This window comes from Eumetopias jubatus, unplaced genomic scaffold (genome assembly GCF_037043125.1).
Source record: "Eumetopias jubatus isolate StellerSeaLion01/CBP00866 unplaced genomic scaffold, mEumJub1_p1.0 scaffold_92, whole genome shotgun sequence".
Lineage (NCBI taxonomy): Eukaryota > Metazoa > Chordata > Mammalia > Carnivora > Otariidae > Eumetopias > Eumetopias jubatus.
The window spans coordinates 420,380-441,626 of NW_028274898.1; positions in this window are offsets into that span (position 1 = coordinate 420,380).

Below are 21,247 nucleotides of genomic sequence, written 5' to 3' on the forward strand. Positions count from 1 at the left end.
TCACCATGACCAAGTGGGATATATCCCTGGGCTGCAAGGTTGGTTCAACATCCGCAAATCAATCAACGTGCTACAATACATTAACAAAAGAAAGAACAGGAACCATATGATCCTCTCAATAGATGCAGAAAAGGCATTTGACAAAGTACAGCATCCTTTCTTGATCAAAAGGCTTCAGAGTATAGGGATAGAGGGTACCTACCTCAATATCCTAGAAGCCATCTATGAACAACCTACAGTGAATATCATTCTCAATGGGGAAAGGCTAAGAACTTTGCCCCTAAGGTCAGGAACGCGGCAGGGATGTCCACTCTCACCAGTGCTATTCAACATAGTATTAGAAGTCCTAGCCACCGCAATCAGACAACAAGAAGAAATCAAAGGCATCCAAATCGGCCAAGAAGAAGTCAAACTCTCACTCGTTGTAGATGATATGATATTTTATGTGGAAAATCCAAAAGACCACCCCAAAACTGCTAGAACTCATTCAGGATTCAGTAAAGTGGCAGGATATAAGATCAATGTACAGAAATCAGTGGCATTCCTATACACCACCAACAAGACTGAAGAGAGAGAAATGAAGGAGTCGATCCCATTTAAAATTGCACCCAAACCATAAGATACCTAGGAATAAATCTAACCAAAGAGGCAAAGGATCTGTACTCAGAAAACTATAAAAGACTCACGAAAGAAATTGAGGAAGACAGAAATGGAAAAATGTTCCATGCTCATGGAGTAGAAGGACAAATATTGGGAAGGTGTCAATGCTACCTAGAGCAATCTACATATTCAGTGCAATCCCCATCAAAACACCATCCACTTTGTTCAAAGAAGTGGAACAAATAATCCTAAAATTTGTATGGAACCAGAAGAGAGCCCGAATAGTCAGAGGAATGTTGAAAAAGAAAAGCAAAGCTGGCAGCATCACAATTCCAGACTTCCAGCTCTATTACAAAGCTGTCATCATCAAGACAGTATGGTACTGGCACAAAAACAGACACATAGATCAACGGAGCAGAATAGAGAGCCCAGAAATGGACCCTCAATTACATGGTCTACTAATCTTTGACAAAGCAGGAAAGAATGTCCAATGGAAAAAAAGTCTCTTCAACAAATGGTGTTGGGAGAATTGGACAGCCACATGCAGAAGAATGAAACTGGACCATTTCCTTACACCACATTCAAAAATAGACTCCAAATGGTTGAAAGACCTCAATGTGAGACAGGAGTCCATCAAAATCCTAAAGGAGAACACAGGCAGCAACCTCTTCGACCTCAGCCGCAGCAAATTTTTCCTAGAAACATCGCCAAAGGCAAGGGAAGCAAGGGCAAAAAAGGACTATTGGGATTTCATCCAGATAAAAAGCTTTTGCACAGCAAAAGAAACAGTCAACAAAACTAAAAGACAACCGACGGTATGGGAGAAGATATTTGCAAATGACGTATCAGATAAAGGGCTAGTATCCAAAATCTATAAAGAACTTATCAAACTCAACACCCAAAGAACAAATAATCCAATCAAGAAATGGGCAGAAGATATGAGCAGACATTTTTCCAAAGAAGACATCCAAATGGCCAACAGACACATGAAAAAGTGCTCAACATCGCTCGGCATCAGGGAAATCCAAAACAAAACCTCAATGAGATACCACCTCACACCAGTCAGAATGGCTAAAATTAACAAGTCAGGAAACGACAGATGTTGGTGAGGATGCAGACAAGGGGGATCCCTCCTACACTGTTGGTGGGAATGCAAGCTGGTGCAACCACTCTGGAAAACAGTATGGAGTTTCCTCAAAGAGTTGAAAATAGAGCTACCATACGATCCAGCAATTGCACTATTGGGTATTTACCCCAAAGATACTAATGTAGGGATCCGAAGGGGTACATGCACCCCAATGTTTATAGCAGCAATGTCCACAATAGCCAAACTGTGGAAAGAGACAAGATGTCCGTTGACAGATGAATGGATAAAGGACAAGTGGTATATATACACAATGGAATATTATGCAGCCATCAAAAGAATGAGATCTTGCCATTTGCAACCACATGGATGGAACTGGAGGGTGTTATGCTGAGTGAAATAAGTCAATCAGAGAAAGACATGTATCATATGACCTCACTGATATGAGGAATTCTTAATCTCAGGAAACAAACTGAGGGTTGCTGGAGTGGTGGGGGGTGGGAGGGATGGGGTGGCTGGGTGATAGACATTGGGGAGGGTATGTGCTATCGTGAGCACTGTGAATTGTTCAAGACTGTTGAATCACAGATCTGTACCTCTGAAACAAATAATACAATATATGTTAAGGAAAAAAAAGCAGGAGGGGAAGAATGAAGGGTGGGAAATCGTAGGGGGAGATGAACCATGGGAGATGATGGACTCTGAAAAACAAACTGAGGGTTCTAGAGGGGAGGGAGTGGGGCGATGGGTTAGCCTGGTGATGAGTATTAAAGAGGGCACGTTCTGTATGGAGCACTGGGTGTTATACACAAACAATGAATCATGGAACACTACATTAAAAACTAATGGTGTAATATATGGTGATTAACATAAAAATTTTTTAAAAATACACTACAATAATACCACAATATAAATAATAAATAATATAAAATAATATATATAAAATAATCCCTAAACCCCCAAGAAAAGGGGGAAGAAACGGTCCCTCTTTTTTCAGACATTGTTGTGTCTGTGTGTGATGCCTAAGAAGCTATAGCCATGCCACTGTCCAGTCGAGGATGAAGCCTATACCCAGAAGGGAAGGGAGCCCAGAGAAATGCAGATAAAAGCTCCTGATGTCCATGCCCAGATCCCATTTGCCTCTGGATTTCTGTTGCGCAGCCTCATAAATGTCCTTCTGTAGATTGGCCTGAGTCCCTGTGTTCTTTTACTTATGCATGGATACTAATTGGATTGGTCAACCAATGAGGAACCATAGAGGGCATACAGCCTTCCTGGGAAGCCTGGGACCTTATTCACACACTGGCCCAGGGCAGGTTCTTGTCTCAGCTTCCTTCTCTGAAAAAGCAGGAAATGCCTCTTCTATACGCCCTAAGCAAGGCTTTATGATCAGATGAAATAATGCATGTGGAAACATTTCAAGCTGTATAAATTGTCAAATCAATGTAAAGAAGAGAGAAGACAGCCTATTTAAAGATGAAAGGATTGACAGTTAATAGCTAGAATTATGTCATATCAGCAATCCATCCCTTTAGTCAAGTCAGTAAGAGGACTTGTCAAATGTGTTTACAGTTACAGAGAACAAAACAACCACATACTATACAACAGACCTCCAGCTATAATTAATTTCTCAATTAAATAAAGATAGTCTTAGTATTGTGTGTGAGCTGAGTAGGAAAGGTAGGGGCAGTAGGTGGACCAGGTCTGTATCAGTGAGGAGAATTTCAGCTGCAAGCCAACACCCAGCTTGCCCTGACTTAGAAAATAAAGGAATCGTTTGGCTCAACTATATAGAGTCGGCAGCATGGCATCTACCAGATTTCTGGGGAGGTGTGACTCAGTGATTTAATTAGGGACTCAAGCACCCAGCTCTCTCTCTGTGCTTCTGCTTCTCATGGTATCAGCCTCACATTCACAAATGTCCAGCCAGTAATTGCTAGATGCATCATCAAGGAAGGTCATGTATAGTCATTGCACGTTGCTTTGAAAAAAAAGCATTGTTCAATGCAAATATTTAAAATATATTCCAATTTTTATAATATTGAATCAAGGTTCCTTTATTTTTCAATATTTTGGGAGCCTCGAGAACTGGATAAGACTCCAGACTTCCTTGATCACAGAGTTGTCCTGTGGTACTGATGCAACCAATGATTAGTCCTGAAACCATTTGCTTGAAAACTTTCTTCCTGGAGTGCAGTTTGTCTTAGTTTTGGTAAACACAAATTTGGAAATCTGCATTAGTCAAACAGGGCTTAAATGCCCCTGCATCAGATCCCCACCTCCACCCCACACATAAAAGAAATCTGTGTACCTGATGTGATAGTAACAGGGACCAATTCTAAAATCTCCCACTGAGATTTAAGGAAGTAAATAAAAAGAAGGAAGACCATGTTTACATTAATTTATCATCCACAGTAGTTAGAATGCTTATTAGAATGGCATTTCTAAAGAATTTTAAATTGGCACAGGTCTTCTGATCCATTACATGCGTGATTTCCCTGCACCAGGCATAGATGTTAAGACAATGGTCTTTACCATTTATCCAAAGAAGACATCCAAATGGTCAACAGACACATGAAAAAGTGCTCCACATCGCTCAGCATCAGGGAAATCCAAATCAAAACCTCAATGAGATACCACCTCACACCAGTCAGAATGGCTAAAATTAACAAGTCAGGATACGACAGATGTTGGCGGGGATGTGGAGAAAGGGGAAGCCTCCTACCCTGTTGGTGGGAATGCAAGCTGGTGCAGCCACACTGGATAAGAGTATGGAGGTTCCTCAAACAGTTGAAAATAGAGCTACCCTACGATCCAGCAATTGCACTACTGGGTATTTACCACAAAGATACAAATGTAGGGATCCGAAGGGGTACGTGCACCCCAATGTTTATAGCAGCAATGTCCACAATAGCCAAACTGTGGAAAGAGCCGAGATGTCCGTCGACAGATGAATGGATAAAGAAGACATACAATGGAATATTATGCAGCCATCAAAAGGAATGAGATCTTGTCATTTGCAACGACGTGGATGGAACTGGAGGGTATTATGCTGAGTGAAATAAGTCAAGTCAGAGAAAGACATGTATCATATGACCTCACTGATATGAGGAATTCTTAATCTCAGGAAACAAACTGAGGGTTGCTGGAGTGGGGATGGGGTGGGAGGGATGGGGTGGCTGGGTGATAGACATTGGGGAAGGTATGTGCCATGGTGAGCGCTATGAATTGTGCAAGACTGTTGAATCACAGATCTGTACCTCTGAAACAAATAATGCAATATATGTTAAGAAAAAAAAGAGGATAGCAGGAGGGGAAGAATGAAGGGGGGTAAATTGGAGGGGGAGACGATCCATGAGAGACGATGGACTTTGAAAAACAAACTGAGGGTTCTAGAGGGGAGGGGTGTGGGGGGATGGGTTAACCTGGTGATGGGTATTAAAGAGGGCACGTTCTGCGTGGAGCACTGGGTGTTACGCACAAACAATCATGGAACACTACATCAAAAGCTAATGATGTAATGTATGGTGATTAACATGACAATAAAACATTTGAAGAAAAAAAAGACAATGGTCTTGACACTCACGTAAATATTTTCCTGCTGACTTCTATGTCGAAGGTTGACAGTGAGCTTGGCGTATAAGAACCCGAGATAGCTGGGTGCTAACAAACATAAGCCACATCCCCAGGGTTTTTGAACCACCATGGTCTGGTCTTTCTCAACCCAATTAAATAATGTATTTCTGTACATAAGCAAGCCAAATACCAAATGGAAATCATTTTAGATATTCAGAAGCATCAGCAAACCTTGGTCTCTAGTCAAACAGAAAGAAACAGCCATCAAGGGGGCGCCTGAGTGGCTCAGTCGTTAAGCATCTGCCTTCGGCTCAGGTCATGATCCTGGGGTCCTGGGACTGAGCCCCGCATCGGGCTCCCTGCTCCGTGGGAAGCCTGCTTCTCCCTCTCCCACTCACCCCACTCCCCCTGCTTGTGTTCCCTTTCTTGCTGTGTCTCTCTCTGTCAAATAAATAATATCTTTAAAAAAAAAGCCATCAATTAAAGACTATCCTGATGCTACATAACATCAGACGAAATAAACTACCCTTTTCAGAGATTTATACCTGTGCTTCTCGAACTAAGGTGCTTTAGGACAAAAGTCTTAAAATCAAATATTTTTAACCTTTTCACTCTATCAGTAGATCTAGGAATAAAACTCTGTTTAAACACGAAACGTTCCCCTTTGACTTATTCTGATGAGTCACCTGTTATAAGCAGGCCGAATCTATTAACACCAGGAGCCATATATTTGTACCCCAATTCTGAGACCAATAACCAGTGTCTGTGTTGGGGGGTTTCCCCCTAAAACACCCCTAAGCAATTCTCCAGGACACCAGCTGGGTGGTGTCCTATCATTGAACTCAATTCTGGCAGTGTCTACTGGGAGACAGCATCATATTCCCCATGTGAAGGGCTCAGTCCTGTGTGACACCCTTCCCTCCTCCACTTCAGATGCCAGTCACAAGCCCAAGTTGTTAAACTTGACCAACCTGGGTGGACTACAAACTGGAGGTTCCAACAACACCCTCCTTGTGCTCAAATGATTTGCTATAGCAGCTCACAGAGCTCAGAAACATTTTACTTACTAAATGACCGGTTTAGGGGCACCTGGGTGGCTCAGTTGTTAAGCGCCTGCCTTCAGCTCAGGTCATGATCCCAGGGTCCTGGGATCGAGCCCCGCATCGGGCTCCCTGCTCTGCTGGAAGTCTGCTTCTCCCTCTCCCACTCTCCCCACTCCCCCTGCTTGTCTTCCCTCTCTCACTGTGTCTCTCTCTGTCAAATAAAATCTTTAAAATAAATAACTTGTTTATTGCCAAAGATATTAGAGGATATGCATGAACAGCCAGACTGATGAGCTGCATAGGGTGAGGTATATGGGAAGGGGCATGGAGCTTCCATGCTGTCAATGAGCACACCACTCTCCCCAGCTCCACGTGTTCACCAACCAAAAGAACTCCAAGCCTGTCCTTTGGGTTTTTATGGAGGCTTCATTACATAGGCCTGATTAGTTAACTCTCTGGCCAATGGTGATTGATTCGACTTCCACTCTCTCCCCTCTCCTGAGATTAAAGGGTGGGACTGAACATTCCAACCCTTGAATCACAATGTTGGTTCCCCTGGCAGCCAGCCCCTCCCTTCTCAGGTGCAAAAGCTATCTCATTAACATAACAAAAGACACTTAGGAAATTCCAAGGGTTTTAGGAACTCTGGGCCTGAAAAACCAAATATATATTTATAATTATAAATCATTGTATCGCACCAGTGCACGTTCATAATATTTCTATTTGTATCCCCAATGCATAGCAAATCATTTAGCATATAGTCAGTACTCAATACATGTGAGCTAAAGTTTTACTAGACTTAAAACTACCCACCTGTAGGACACTTCACTGAACATCTTATCTTCAAACATCACTTAGATACCACCTTTCCCAGGTGGCTGACCATATCTTTATGGATGTGTCACAGGCATTGTTTGACCAAGTAGAAAGTCATAGTGCAGCATTTTTCATGTTCTCCAGTAAGTCATTCCATCAGGTAGCCTTTGACAGTGCCAAAGCAAGAATGAATAAGCAATTGTCAAATGCTCCCCCTCAGGGAAGATATCTAGTGGGGATTTGCTTTAACATTGCTAAAATCTCAAAGAACAAAAAGCTTCTTTTTTATAAGCCTTTAGAAAAACTAAAGATCTGCCAGAAAAGGCACATCTGACAGACTGCCTTTGCATCCTCCAAGGAAGAAACAAACCAGATCAAGAGTTTGGCACCTGTGCTCTCATCAAACCCCTCCTCCTCTTACCTCTAAATACAGAGCAGCAAAGCTTCCATAAGCTTCCAAAGTCAGGCCTGCTACCATTCCCTTAACCTGCAAGTGACCAGGTTAGGCCATATTAATGTTGGAAAAGACATGAGGATTCAAAGCCAACAGCTAAGAAAGAATTCTTGAGACGTCTTTGGTGCAAAAAGGTGGTGTTACTAAAGCATGGGGACAGGACCCGTGGGCAGGAAGAGCGGCCCTGGGGTCATGAGGAGGGGCCCAGTATATACTTTGAAGTTGGGAGGGGGTTAGTCTTTCCTTAGGTCTCTAAGGAGACTTAGAGTCTCCTTAAGTCTCTAAGGAATTTTGGAAGCATGGTTTCCAGGACCTTGAGGGAGCTAGCTATTGTTGGGAAAAGGTCATTTATTCCCATCTAAAAAAAACCTTTGTTTGAGAACCTTCAGATGTGTATATGCTTGGGGAGTGATTGCCAACACATATCTTGGGGGGTTTAGAGATAAAAGGAAATTTCTCAAGGAATTTTTACATGTTAAAGAAGACTTACAGGATCCTGGGGGTCAGGCCAAGGTTGCCTTTTGCCCTTAGCAAAGTGTTAATATCCAGGCAGTTAAGTCCCTAGAGGAATGTCACTCTGCCTATTTCAAGGACTTGTCAGTGACCTGTAAGTAGTAAGGAAATTTAATAATTTTTCCTCTCCCTTTGTTTCCCACATCAATACCCTGTAGTGATTTGTATATATAAAATGACTTCACCTTCTGCAATAGATGTCCAATGTGGCATTTGCCTGCCTGGCGTGCATTTCCCCTTTCTAAGTAGCAAGGTATGAGGTTCCATCAAAGAACCACCCTCCACTGTTTATGGGTTGAACCCATAATATGATTCCAGAGCTATAGGGAGGACCCAAACTTGACAAAGGGACAACATGCTCCTGGCTAAGTGATGTATTTAGGGATACAAATGTGACAGAAGTAAGGCAAACAAAAAGTTAGGGCCTTTTCAGTTGGGTAAGATGTGGCTGAAGCTACTGGTGACCTCCTGTGCCACTAGGGTAGAAAGAGTCTGCCAGGGAATGAAGTTGACACAGAAAACAGCAGAGCCAAGAGACTAGAGGAACAGATTCCTGAAGACATCCCTGTGCATCTGGTCAGCCCTGCCTAAGAAGCTGGCCTCTGCTTATTCCATTCACTGAGGAAATATATTCCCTTTTAAAAGGAAAAATGAACCTATTTTTTGGACTGGATTTCAGTAACAGCTACCTGGAAGACTTTTAAGAACAACAGTATCTGTAGGGAAGTTCACAGAAAGACCTTTTAGGGAAAATAAATCAATTAAGCTTTGTAAACAAGTTAATTAGATCAGGAATATGGTTTGGGCTGTTTCAGTGCAATCCTTTTTAACAAATTCAATTTATCTGTCTTACAGTTATAGACACTGTGGAGGTATTTATCTGTAGTGTTCTGAAACCACCATCTTTACTCTAAAATTAGCCTGGTCCTATCTCATACATTTAGGTACACATGGGGAGTTGTGTCTTCATTAACCAACAGTTCTCTCAAATTCCTGTTCTAAAGCATTCCATTAGTATTTCCCAACAATGACAGATGTAAGTGTTGAGAGCATTACAGCACAATTAGTAGTTGACCCAAGAAAATAGAATTATTTGCTGCCTTTGTGTAATGGATTCAAATGCTTAATATTATTCCTAGTGATTCTGAAGCTCCTTGCTCAGGCTGCTTCTCTATAGCATAAAATATAACTTTTCTTTTTCATGTTTGAAGAGTCTTTTCCATTACAGAATTACGTAGCTGATGTACAATCTAGTTGCTGGCATATCCCATATCAGATAGAGTTGCTTTGGATCAACGTCACTTAATCCAAAGTAATAAAATTATCCTGGAATGATGAATTTAGAGAAGAAAAGAGAAACAGACTCAGGCTAGGTTACCTTATATACCCAAGGGAATTACAGAATTCAGAACCGGAATAAATGAAGATGTGGCAAGGATCAGTAAAATAATAGACCATTTCTGAACATTAAAAATATAAGTCTGGGGCACCTGGGTGGCTCATTCGAAGGCGTCTGCCTTTGGCTGGGATGGAGCCCAGCATCCCTGCTCAGCGGGAAGCCTGCTTCTCCCTCTCCCACTCCTCCTACTTGTGTTCCTGCTCTTGCTCTCGCTCGCTCTCTCTGTCAAATAAATAAATAAGATCTTAAAAAAAAAAAAGATATAAGTCTCATGTTGAGTCTTCAAAATGAAAAGATCCCAAGGACCTAAAAAAAATTAGTGAACATGCAGAAGAGCCTGCATCTGTTATGCGTTCCAGTGAGCTTATTCTTTCCAGAAATAATTTAGCATATATCTCCAAAAGATAAACATTTTTAAAAATAGTCACAATACCATCATTACATATAACACGTAACAATAACTTCTTAATATCTTTAAATATCCAGTGAGTATTAAAATTTCCCAGATGGCCTCTTTTTCTTTCTTTGTACCTTGCCTTATTCTTATTCTCAAATTAGGATCCAAACAAACCCATCCCTTGCTGTTAGCTAATACCTCTTAAATCTCTTTGTCTATAGGTTCTCAATCATCTCTTTAATTTCTTTGCTATTTCTTAGTTGATGATGTCAGAGTTTCCTATATTTTAAATATTGCTAATCACATCCCTGTGGTGCCATATAATGTGTATCTCTATAGGTTCAGTATTTTGGCTAGAAAACTCCACAAGTGGTGTCATCTATTTCCATCAAGAGGTGTAAGATGTCTGGTAGTTTCTCTTTTTGTGATGCCAGTAGTCATTGCGGGTGACTGCATGGTTCGGTGATTGCATTGGAGGGTGAAAAATTGGGACACTCTGATTCTATCATCCTGTCATCATTATTGAGTGGGAATACTTCCATTTAAAGAGAAATCTCAAGTAAACCATTTGGTTACTCTGAGGTACAGTATAAAATAAAGGCAGGAAAATGCTGGATTCTTTCCCTTTATTTGCTGGTTTTCAGAATAGTGAGCGGGTTCCCCTCCATTCTTCAGAAGAAACCAGTTGCTGTTGTTACATCTTCTGTGCATGGTTTTAACAGAGCTGATGTCTTTCAATCCACTGTTGAGCCCTCTCTGGCTAGGGAGTCTCTTTAAGCAGGCCATCAAGCCCTCTGACATGACCCAGGAGCCTTTTTTTTCTCATTTCCTTTGGAAAGATAAGATGATCCAGTACCTTCTTGTACATTTCCTGCCCCAGTTCTGGAATCAGCCATTTCTCTATGGAGCTCTGGCTTGTTTCAGTAGAAAATCTTGTTTAGTGATCACAGTACAGATGCTAGGAGCACCCGTATTGCTAGACTGCTCCTGGTTTCTGGGATTGTTCAGTGGACAGAGGTAGGAAATGTGTGTTTTAAGAGAAGATGCATCAGGGGCACCTGGCTGGCTCCGTTGGTCAACCTTCTGCCTTCGGCTCAGGTTATGATTCCAGGGTCCTGGGATCGAGTCCTGCGTTAGGCTCCCTGCTAAGCAGGGAGCCTGCTTCTTTGCCTCCTCCTTGCTCGTGCTCTCTGTCTCTCTCTCAAATGGCTATCTCTATCCCTGTCTCTGTCTCAAATAAATAAAATCTTTTAAAAAGAGGGAACATGCATCGGGAGACTATACTGATATTTCCAATTCAAATTTAGGGTTGCTGGTTTTTATTTAAATTCTTTTCTATTTTTCACTTGTTCTGTTAAGCTGAGTATCTTATTTACTGATGACATAAACATAATTCCTCGTGTCTTCATATAATTTACTTAACTAGCTTCCAAATAGAAATACCAATATAATAATTAACAATATAATTACTAAAAAGGAAATACATTTTATTTGATGTTCTTTTTGTCCTTAACGTACATCCCACTAAGATATACAGCCAAATGACTATTTTTTTATATTCACTTAAATTAATTCCTCTCTGCATGGCTTAAACCAGTGACTTAGTGCATAGGTTCATTTCATTTTGCTTTCGATTTTGAGGAAAGGTTACATTAAAAGCAAAATCTTACCACACCACAGGTAATAATTTCTTTAACATTTTAACATGCATGATTCTTGTCATTTCTGTACATGAATGTTATTACAAAAATAGAATCATGGTTACATAAGGCTTTGTATTTGCTTGATTCCCTCTGGAGTAGATCGTAAACCTCTTCCCATGTCATGAAAACATTTCTAAATTAATGTTTTAGCACCTTCATAGTATCCCATCATTTATGTAAATTGTAGCTCTCTCAGCTAATCCTCTGTTGTTGACCATTTAAGGGGCTAACAATTTTGCACAATTTAAACAACACTGTGATGAATATCTTTGGAACCAAATGTGTTCACATATTCCCAAATTACTGTTTTAGCATAAATTCCCATGAATGTATTCCCCAAGCCAAAAAATAAAATAATCATTTGAAGACTTTGCTTCATTCTGTGGAATCATTTTCCTAAGTGTTTGAGAGTTCTCATGTCCCTAAATTCTCGCCAACACTAGGGGTTGTAATTCACTTTTTAATTTGTCTAATTTGAAAAGTAATATAGCATATGATTGTTGATTATATAGACATTTCTTTAAATGGATGACTATAGGTATTCATTTGTTCACTTTTCAACAAAAATGTAATTCAGCTTTTACTATCTGCCATGCCTTGGACCGGGCACTGTGCAACACAGACACATTCCTCCCCTCCTCTGGCCCAGAGTCCGGAGGAGAAGAAAGACATTTGAATAAGTAGGGCTGGAAGGAGAAGTGCAAGGCATCATGAGAGTGCATGGTGGGAGACCAAGCTAGACAGGGAGGTGGGGGTCAGGAAGGATATGGAAATTTACACTGAGGCCAAAACAATGAGTAAGCTGTAACTAGGGACAAGCAGGTGATGTGAAGGAAGCACCACCGAAAGAGAGAGCACAGCATGTGCAAAGATCCTGAGGTGTGTTTCATATCTTTTCTTCATATGCAAAGACCTCATCATGAGAGAGAATCTAAGCCTGCAGGATCCAATTTGTATGACACAGAGATGCCCCTATAAAGAGTAAAAAAGAAGTAGGAGCAGCTTGAGCACCTTGTCTCAGACGCCCCTCCTGAGCCTGTGCTCCCAGGTCTCTATCCTCTTTGCCTACAAAAGCAACAAGTGCCTCTTCATCACCCCTAATATCTCCCAGCCAAACCACGGGATCGAGGTGATTTACAGCACCTGTGCATCCTGAGCAGATTAGATTTTTATATATTTAGTATTTAAATATTTAGTATTTATATATAATATAATATAAATATAATATATTTATATTATGCAAATTGCATAAACTTTATTTTCTTGTTGCCGCAAGCAGTGTATCCCAGGGCAGCCATTCACTAAGTTGAAACAGATAAAGTTTTAATAATAAATACTGATGATGAATAAGTCACAAAGTTTGTGCAATGCTAATGTACTCACTCACCGTAGGGTAGTTTATTAGATAAACAAGTAACATTTCCTGATTTGCTTTTGCTCAAGCGGCGTCGTTTTCCTGGAAATGTTTGCGCAATAAATTATTTCAACCCATTAGGTGTTAACGGACAAATCATAGTCACTTGCAATCTGTTGTGAATTGCTGAGAATTGAGATTTAAACACTGAAATTATACATTAATTTTGCTTTACAAAAACAAAGCTGGTTAAGGAAATTAAACTTGGTTGAAATGGGAACAAAACAGTATGTTTGATGCTGAGTATTTTAAGCCTGCAAAGGAGGCTGTGAATGGTTTCATTAATATTCAGAACACTTGGGCATTCATGACAAGGAGAAAAGGCAAATAACAGCACCCTGCTTTGGGAATACCCATTAGCAGCAATGCAACTGTGCGGGCGGTGTTTGCCCACAGGATGCCTGTGCGGCTTCAGGATGGGTCAGGGCCCTACCCACCTGTGCAGTAGTCTGAAACAGGGCATCCTGCCTCTTGGTATCTCCAGGGCAGAATTGATTCTGTGCTCACGACAGCCTGCTTCCGTTTGGAAGGGTGATTAGAAAATGTCTTGGAAAATAGCATCCAGCAGCAAATAGCCGGAAACCACCTCACTGTGCATCAGAGGGGCAGTGGCGAGAGGGAAGTACAGTACAGGTCTCCACAGCTAGGAAAGAGAAGGAAGTAAACCCATGTGGTCTGAATTCAATTTCTAAGATAATGTGCTTTTTAAAATTTCTGGTATGAATTTCATTTAAGAAAATCATACTTACAGAAATGTGCACAAAACCATAAGTGATGATGAATTTTCTCAAAGTGCACACACACGGTTACCCAACACCCACATCGAGTGTTAGAACACTGCAATCCCCTAGAGCCCCTTCCTGCTCTCTCTGTCTCCCTCACACCCAGGGGGACGACCATCCTAACTTGTGACATCAGAGGTTAGTGCTGGAACCATCTACCCTTTCATGTCTGGATTCTTTCCATCAGGGGAATGTCTATCAGATTTGTCCACATCGTTACTTAGAGCTGTGGTTTGTGGATGCTCATTAATGGAACATATTCCGTTGTATAAATACACCACAATTTATTTACTCATTCTCCTGCTGATGGATATCTGGGTTCTTTCCAATTTTTTGCTATTACAAATAGTGCTGCTTTAAATATTCTTGAACACATCTCTGGTGAATGTGAAAATATGTGTTTTTAAAGTAAACATAGCCAGGTACAGAGCAGAGTGTTAATGGTACATTCACATCAGTATGGGGGATGTGGGCAAAAGGGACTGGGTATAGGCTCACGCACACCACGTACATTCACTGGTGTTGTGCAGAGGCCCTTTGGAAGTTGATAAAATGATGACCATGCCTGCCTTTGGGAAGAACGTGTAAGGAGGAGCCAGGGCAGCCTTACTTTTCACTGTTGATATGTATGTGCTATTCTGAATTTTTCAAAGGGACTTGATTAAGCTTTCAGTGTAAAATTACTTAATCCAAGTTGGAGGGATATAATGAATACAGAGTCATTTGGTGCCTACCTGAACATGTGGTCATTATTACAACATTAAAATTTACTTTCCTTCAGCTGTGTGTCTCCGTGCTTTTCCAAAGTGTATTTCATGCATTTCTCACTATAGGAGTGAAGAAAGCATTTGTGACCATTTCTGTAGACCGTGCATGTACCCTGATTTCATCAAATCATCAGAATCAACCCGTGAAATACGATTTATGAAATAACCCACTTCACTAATGAGGTGACTGGAGATCAAGGAGGTGGGGTGATAGCCTAGGGTCACATGGATTTTGTCATGCGCTCTTTTCAGTCATAAATGTCCAAAAGATCCTGGAACACACTGGCATCAAAATGAGAAGGAGCAAAAGAAGATGAGGGAAAGAGAAACTTTGAGGTTAATCCGGAGGGTTTAGAGGGGCCATCCTGGAATAACCATAGGTCCTTCTGTCCCCTCTCATCCCCCAGTGCAGGTCATATCCTTAGTGACCCCTATTTGTCAATGTTTTCTGCCTTAGGTGCTCTAGACCAGGGTCAGCCAACATTTCTGTAAAGGGCCAGACAGTAAATATTTTATGCTTGGTGGACCATGTGGTGTCAAACTTCTCAACTCTGCCTCATTGGAGCATAAAGTAGCCACAGACAATATAGAAAAGGATGGGCATGGTTGTCTTCCAATAGAACGTTATTTAGGACGCTGAAATCTGAATTTCATACAATTTTCACATCATGAAGTATCCTTTTTACTTTTCAACCATTTCAAAATGCAGTAACCATTCTTACTCTTAGCTCCTGGGCTGGACAAAAACGGTGATCCAATTTGGCACATTGGTTTCAGTTTGCCAACTGTTGCTTTAAACAGATGCAAAAAATAGGTTAACACAGTCACTGAACAGAAGCTTATCAGTTTTAGTCAGAATTCTTTCAGTTGTTAAATGGGAACCAGACTGAAACTAGAAAAATCAAAGTAGGGAATTCATGAACTTATAACTGGGAAGCCCGAGGGGTTGGTATTCAGACATGGCTGGTTTAGGGGTTTGGATAACAAGCTGCTCTCTCTGCCTCCATCCCTTCATCTTCGTCCTCCCTCTTCTCCTCTCCTTCCTCCTCTTCTCTCCTCCTCCCCCCATCCCCCTTCTTGTCTTCTCTTGGGCTTACTTAGTCTCCCTAAGACTGTATGGTCTTTATCGCTTGTAATCTCAGCAACATCCAAGTCCTCAGTGAAGGCAAAAACTCTTCCTCTTTACCAGCACGCAAAATCCTGTCCCAAATTATCCTAAAACAAACTCTGTTCAGACATCACCACCTGTTTCTTCCATTTGACACTTATCCTCAGCCATCTATTGAGCTTCCGGCTCTGTGTCCGATGAGAATAAAAAATGAATAAATGCAGACCCACCATCAGGAACTTGAGTCTCATGGGAGAGACAGCAAAGGGAACAGAATGTGACAATGACACACACTATACCTCGATTTGTCTCACATCCTTTGAGGTCCTTGTAATATTCTTGTCCATCTCCCCTATGATACAGGGGGCAGGGGGTGGACAGAAGTGTGAGGACTCATTCTAGTATTCCTGGTGCCTAGCATTCATTGATAAATTAATTCTTCCTTCATATGTTTTTTGGGTGTCTACAGTGTGCCAGACATTATATTAGGCATGGGATACAGAGAGGTAAAATGGAACAAATGCCGTCTTTGCTCACATGAAATGCATGGTCTACTACATAGCATTTCTTCATAAATTAGAATTATTCTAAATTTGGCCTAGAGTCAAACCCTAGCTGCATGCTACTAGCTTTGTAAACTCCAGAAAGTTACTTACCCTGTACAAGTCTCTAAGTATATAAAGCAGGCATAAGGGCAGCCCCTATCTCGTGGGGTTGTGGTGAAGATCCATTGAGATAATGCACATACAACATTTAGCAGACTTCCTGAGGAAACCACTGGTGTTCCATAAACACGATCTAATATTAATTTGTTCTAACCCATAGTCTGAAATGGAATAGATGCTCAGTAAATGCCTTTTGAATGGATTTTGCCCCTTAGATACTCTTACAAAAAGCCTAATTCTTATAGCCACCTCTATTACCCTCCCAGTCTGTTGTCCCATACCCCTGAAATGCATATGACCTGCATGTGGCTCTGGCTTCCTATTTAATCCCCACAATCCAGGAGCTCCCATCAGTCCCTTGCTGTGCCCTCATTCAAGCCCCAGCCTCTTTTCTCCAGAGCCTGGGCTCACTAAAGTCTCATTGGATTGTTTTTGGATCTTACCGTGTGACTCACAGCTGGCGTCAGACTACTCAGGTTGAGAGCAGAGTGATAGATATGGATTCCTTTTGTTGAGTGTAAATTTTTAAGTAGATACGGAAACCAACAGGCATCCAACAGTGCCTGCCATAAATTGTTACCTTGTTCAGTAAGAAACAATCAGCACCATATTCCACACAGCCCACAGGCTCCAAGCCCCATCCCAATTTTCCTGGAGACATGCAGCCTATCCATGCATTTATGTTATAGCTTAATTCCTTAACATTGATGAAAAACACTGTTGTGATTGATAACAATGTCACTATAATATAACAAAGATAATAGAAATCTACTGGCATACATACGTAGAAAGTCGCAAGAGACAGTCGATACCATGGTGATGAGCCATCATGATACCATGATGAGAGCAAGATAGATGTGCCACCGTGTCACAGTTCTTAAAGGTCCATGACAGAGGTGAGAGCAAATGAAACCTAACTGAGCGAATGTCCCTAATGAGATGAATGCTCTCAAAGACACAGCCCAGACCCACCACATATTAGACCACCCTGCCCACACACCAGCATCCTGACAAAGATATTTCAGGGACAGATGCTGTTTATTCAGTGTCTCCTATTCTTTTATGTACAATAGCTGGAGCATAACTAAAAACTATGAGACCTAGAAAAAGGAGGAAAAGGTGTCCCATTAACAAAAGAAAGCAGTCATTAGAACAAAGCCATAGATGGCCCACTATTGCATAGCAGATATGGACCTTAATACAGCTCTGACAAATGTGCTCAAAAATCCGGCTTAAAATGGGGGTGCCTGGCTAGCTCAGTTGGTAGTGTTGTGTGGGACTCTTGATTTTGGGGTCGTGAGTTTGAGCCCCACCTTGGGCACAGAGGTTACTTAATAAAAAATTTTAATCTAGCATCAAATGGACAACATGTGTGAATAGATAGGAAATTTTTGCAAAAAATCGAAAACCTTAAAATAGTTAGAAATGCAATAACTGGAAAACACCATACAAGATATTAATTGTTGATTCAACAGGCTTAAAAAGACAACACAGCAGAAGAAAGGATCAGTGTAGAGAGGATATAATAAACCATTCACACCGAAGCCCAAAGTGGAAAAAAAAGCAATTTTTAAAACTGGAGGAGAATGTTCTAGAAAGATGAGTGAATACCAAACAGTCTAATAGAAAAGTTTTTGAAATCATAGTTGGCAATTACTAAAAGCGATGAAGGACATCAACCTGGAGATCCAAAGATCTCTGCTAATCCTGAGCAGTGTGAACAGCAAGAGAACTATATCCGGGCACATCATAATCCGACTGCCGAAATCAAATATAGAAAGTCTTAAAAGTATCCATGGGGAGAAGATATATACAGTGAAACACTGAAAAGAGTGGAAGTTGACATCTCAACAGAAGCTATGGAGGGCCACATTTCAAAATTAAGAAATACAAGGGGTGCCTGGGTGGCTTAGGCAGTGAGGCATCTGCCTTCAGCTCGGGTCTTGATCCCAGGGTCCCGGGATCAAGCCCTGCATTGGGCTCCCTGCTCAGCAGGGAGTTTGCTTCTCCCTCTTTCTCCGCCCCTCCCTCTCCCCCTGCTCATGCTCTCTCTTGCTATCTCTCTCTCTCAAATGAAATCTTTTTAAAAAATTAAGACATATGGAAGATATTTGTGGGTAAAAGCTGAAATACTGCATATCCAGCAGATACGCACTACCAAAAGTAGGCTAGAAGACATTGTTTAGGGTTATGGGAAATGATACCAGACTCTTGACTGTTCAAAGCACAAATAACACAGTACTGAAAGGTTGGTAACATATGCAGAAGTAAAATATATGACAATAAAAGCACAGAGTGTTATGGGGAATAGATGGTTATATTATATGGTTATATTTACATGGTTTGTGAAGAGGTAAAATATTATTTGAAACTGTCTGTAATGATTTAAAGATGAATGTTGTGACATCTAGAGCAACCACTAAAACAAATACAAAAATAAAACTAACAAGGGTTGGGGAGGAATACTATCAAAATACTCAGTTAACCCAACAATAGGAGGAGAACAACAAAGAAAACATGAAACAAATAGAAAAAAAATGATAAAATGGTAGGCTTAAATCCAGCTATGTTGACAACTACATGAAAAGTTAGAAGACAGAATATTGCATTGGAAGAGAGAGATTGTCAAATTTAAGCAGGGAAAAATCAAGACCCAACTGTATGTTTGTTACTAGAAATCTGAATGTAGACATACAGATTGAAAGTAAATGGGTGGCAAAGATGTGTCAGGCAAAAAATAAGCATAAGAAATTACATTAATATCAGAAAAAAAACTTTAAGACAAGTAGCATTACGAGAGACAAAGAGGGCTATTTCATAATTATTCAAGAACAGTCCTGAATGTTATGCAAATAACAAGAGATTGAGAAAATGTAAGTAAAAATTGGCAAAGAGATGAGAGAAACAGACGAATCCACAGTCTTAGTTGGAGATTTTAACATTTCTCTCTTAGTAATTACTAGAACAACTAAAACACAAATGTATAAGGATGTAAAACCTTTGCCCAACACTACCAATAAACTTGAGTATTCAAATCCACATTCAACATTCACCAAGATAGAGTAAAATGATGGGTCGTAAAAACAAGTCTCTGTAAATATCAAAAGACTCGAAATATACAGAACATGCCTCTGACCAAAATAGTGTGAATAAAACAATGACATCTAAAAAAAAATCTCAAAATATTTGGAAATTAAGCAAAATACAGCAAAATGATGTGTGTGTCAAAGAATATATCACAAGGAAAAATAGAAAGTAGATCAACTGAATAATAAGGAAAACAAATATTAAGATTATATGAATAGAACACACATCAAAGGAGCAGAATGAAAGGTCCAGAAATAGACCACTGTATTGATTGTTGAGAAAGGCACCAAGTCAATCCACGTGGAAAGAAAAATGTGTTCAATAAGTGTGAAGCAACTGTATACCTGTATGGGGGGGGAAGAATGAATTTTTGACGCCCCACTGTTCCATACCAGATAATTATCATGATGGATTCTGGGAAGCTAGACCATAAACCTTCTAGAAGAAAACAAAATATTTTCACAACCTTCAGGTGGGCCACGATTTTTTAGACAAAACAAAATGTATAAAAAGCAAAAAAGGAAAATAAAGATTAAATGGGATTCATAAAAAAAAAATGTGCTCTTTTAAAAGACACCATTAGGGAAATAAATACACAACCATAGAAAGGGAGAAAATTTTCACAACACTTTTATCTAACAAAGGACTTGGATCCAGAGTGTTTAAATAGCTCCAACAACTCAATAATAAAAAGACAAATACCCAATTAAAACAGTGGGGAAAAGATTTGAACAGACACTTCACAAGAGGATAAATAAATGGCTAATGAGCACGTGAAAAGGCATTGAAAACCATCACTTTGGAAGTAAATACCACTTCACATGCATTGGTATGACTGAAATCAGAGTCCTGACAGTGCTCAGTGCTGGCGAAGATGTGGAACAGCTGGAACTCTCACACACTTCTGGGTAGCTGTGTAGAATAATACTTTAGATAACTGCTTGGCAGTTTTGTATAAAGTTAAATAACCAACTGCTCTAGAACCCGGCAATTCCACCCCTAGGAATTTACCCAAGAAAAATGAAAATATGTGTCCACAAAAAGACTTGTACAAGAAGGTTCATAATGATGTTCGTTATAATAGCCCAGAACTGGAAACAATCCAGATGTCTATCAACAGGTGAATGGATGAATAAATTCAGGTATGTTCATAAAATGAAATGCTACCTGTCAATAAAAAGGAGTGCACGATTGTTAAAACACAATAACCCTTGACTAGATTATAAAAAAAATACAAAAGAATGTGTTCTATATGATTCCATTGATATGAGATCTACGAAGAAAACTATAATGACAAATCAAAAAGCACTTGCCTTTTCAAGGGAATCAAGCTGGAAAGAGGACTAGGGAAGTATTATGGGGTGATATAGTGTTCCCCATCTTGTTTTGGATGATGATTACATGAGTATGTACAATGGACAAAACTCATTGAACTAAATGTTTAAGCCTTGTGCATGTTGTTGTTTGTTAAGTAATCCTTGATTATTAAAATTTTAAATATCTATTCTCTACACGCTGAACAGATAACAATTTAAGAGAGAGGTGGCAGAATTGATGGATTAAGATGAGGTAGGAGACTATGCAGCAGTCCAGTTCATTCAACAAAATCTCTAGGACATCTGGCTTTTACAACTCCTAACTCTTTGGGATGAACCCCGCCTCCTCAATGGAATCAAAGGAAAGGAAGTCAATGCCTGCTGGAAAAGCCACTCTTCCAAAAAAACGAGGTCTACCACTTCTCAGCTCCTTCCCATGCCACAGTGTTGTGAGTGTGGTCACACCCTGCTCTTCATTCTGTTGCCATTACACTGTTTCCTTGGCTCATCTCACTCATTCTGC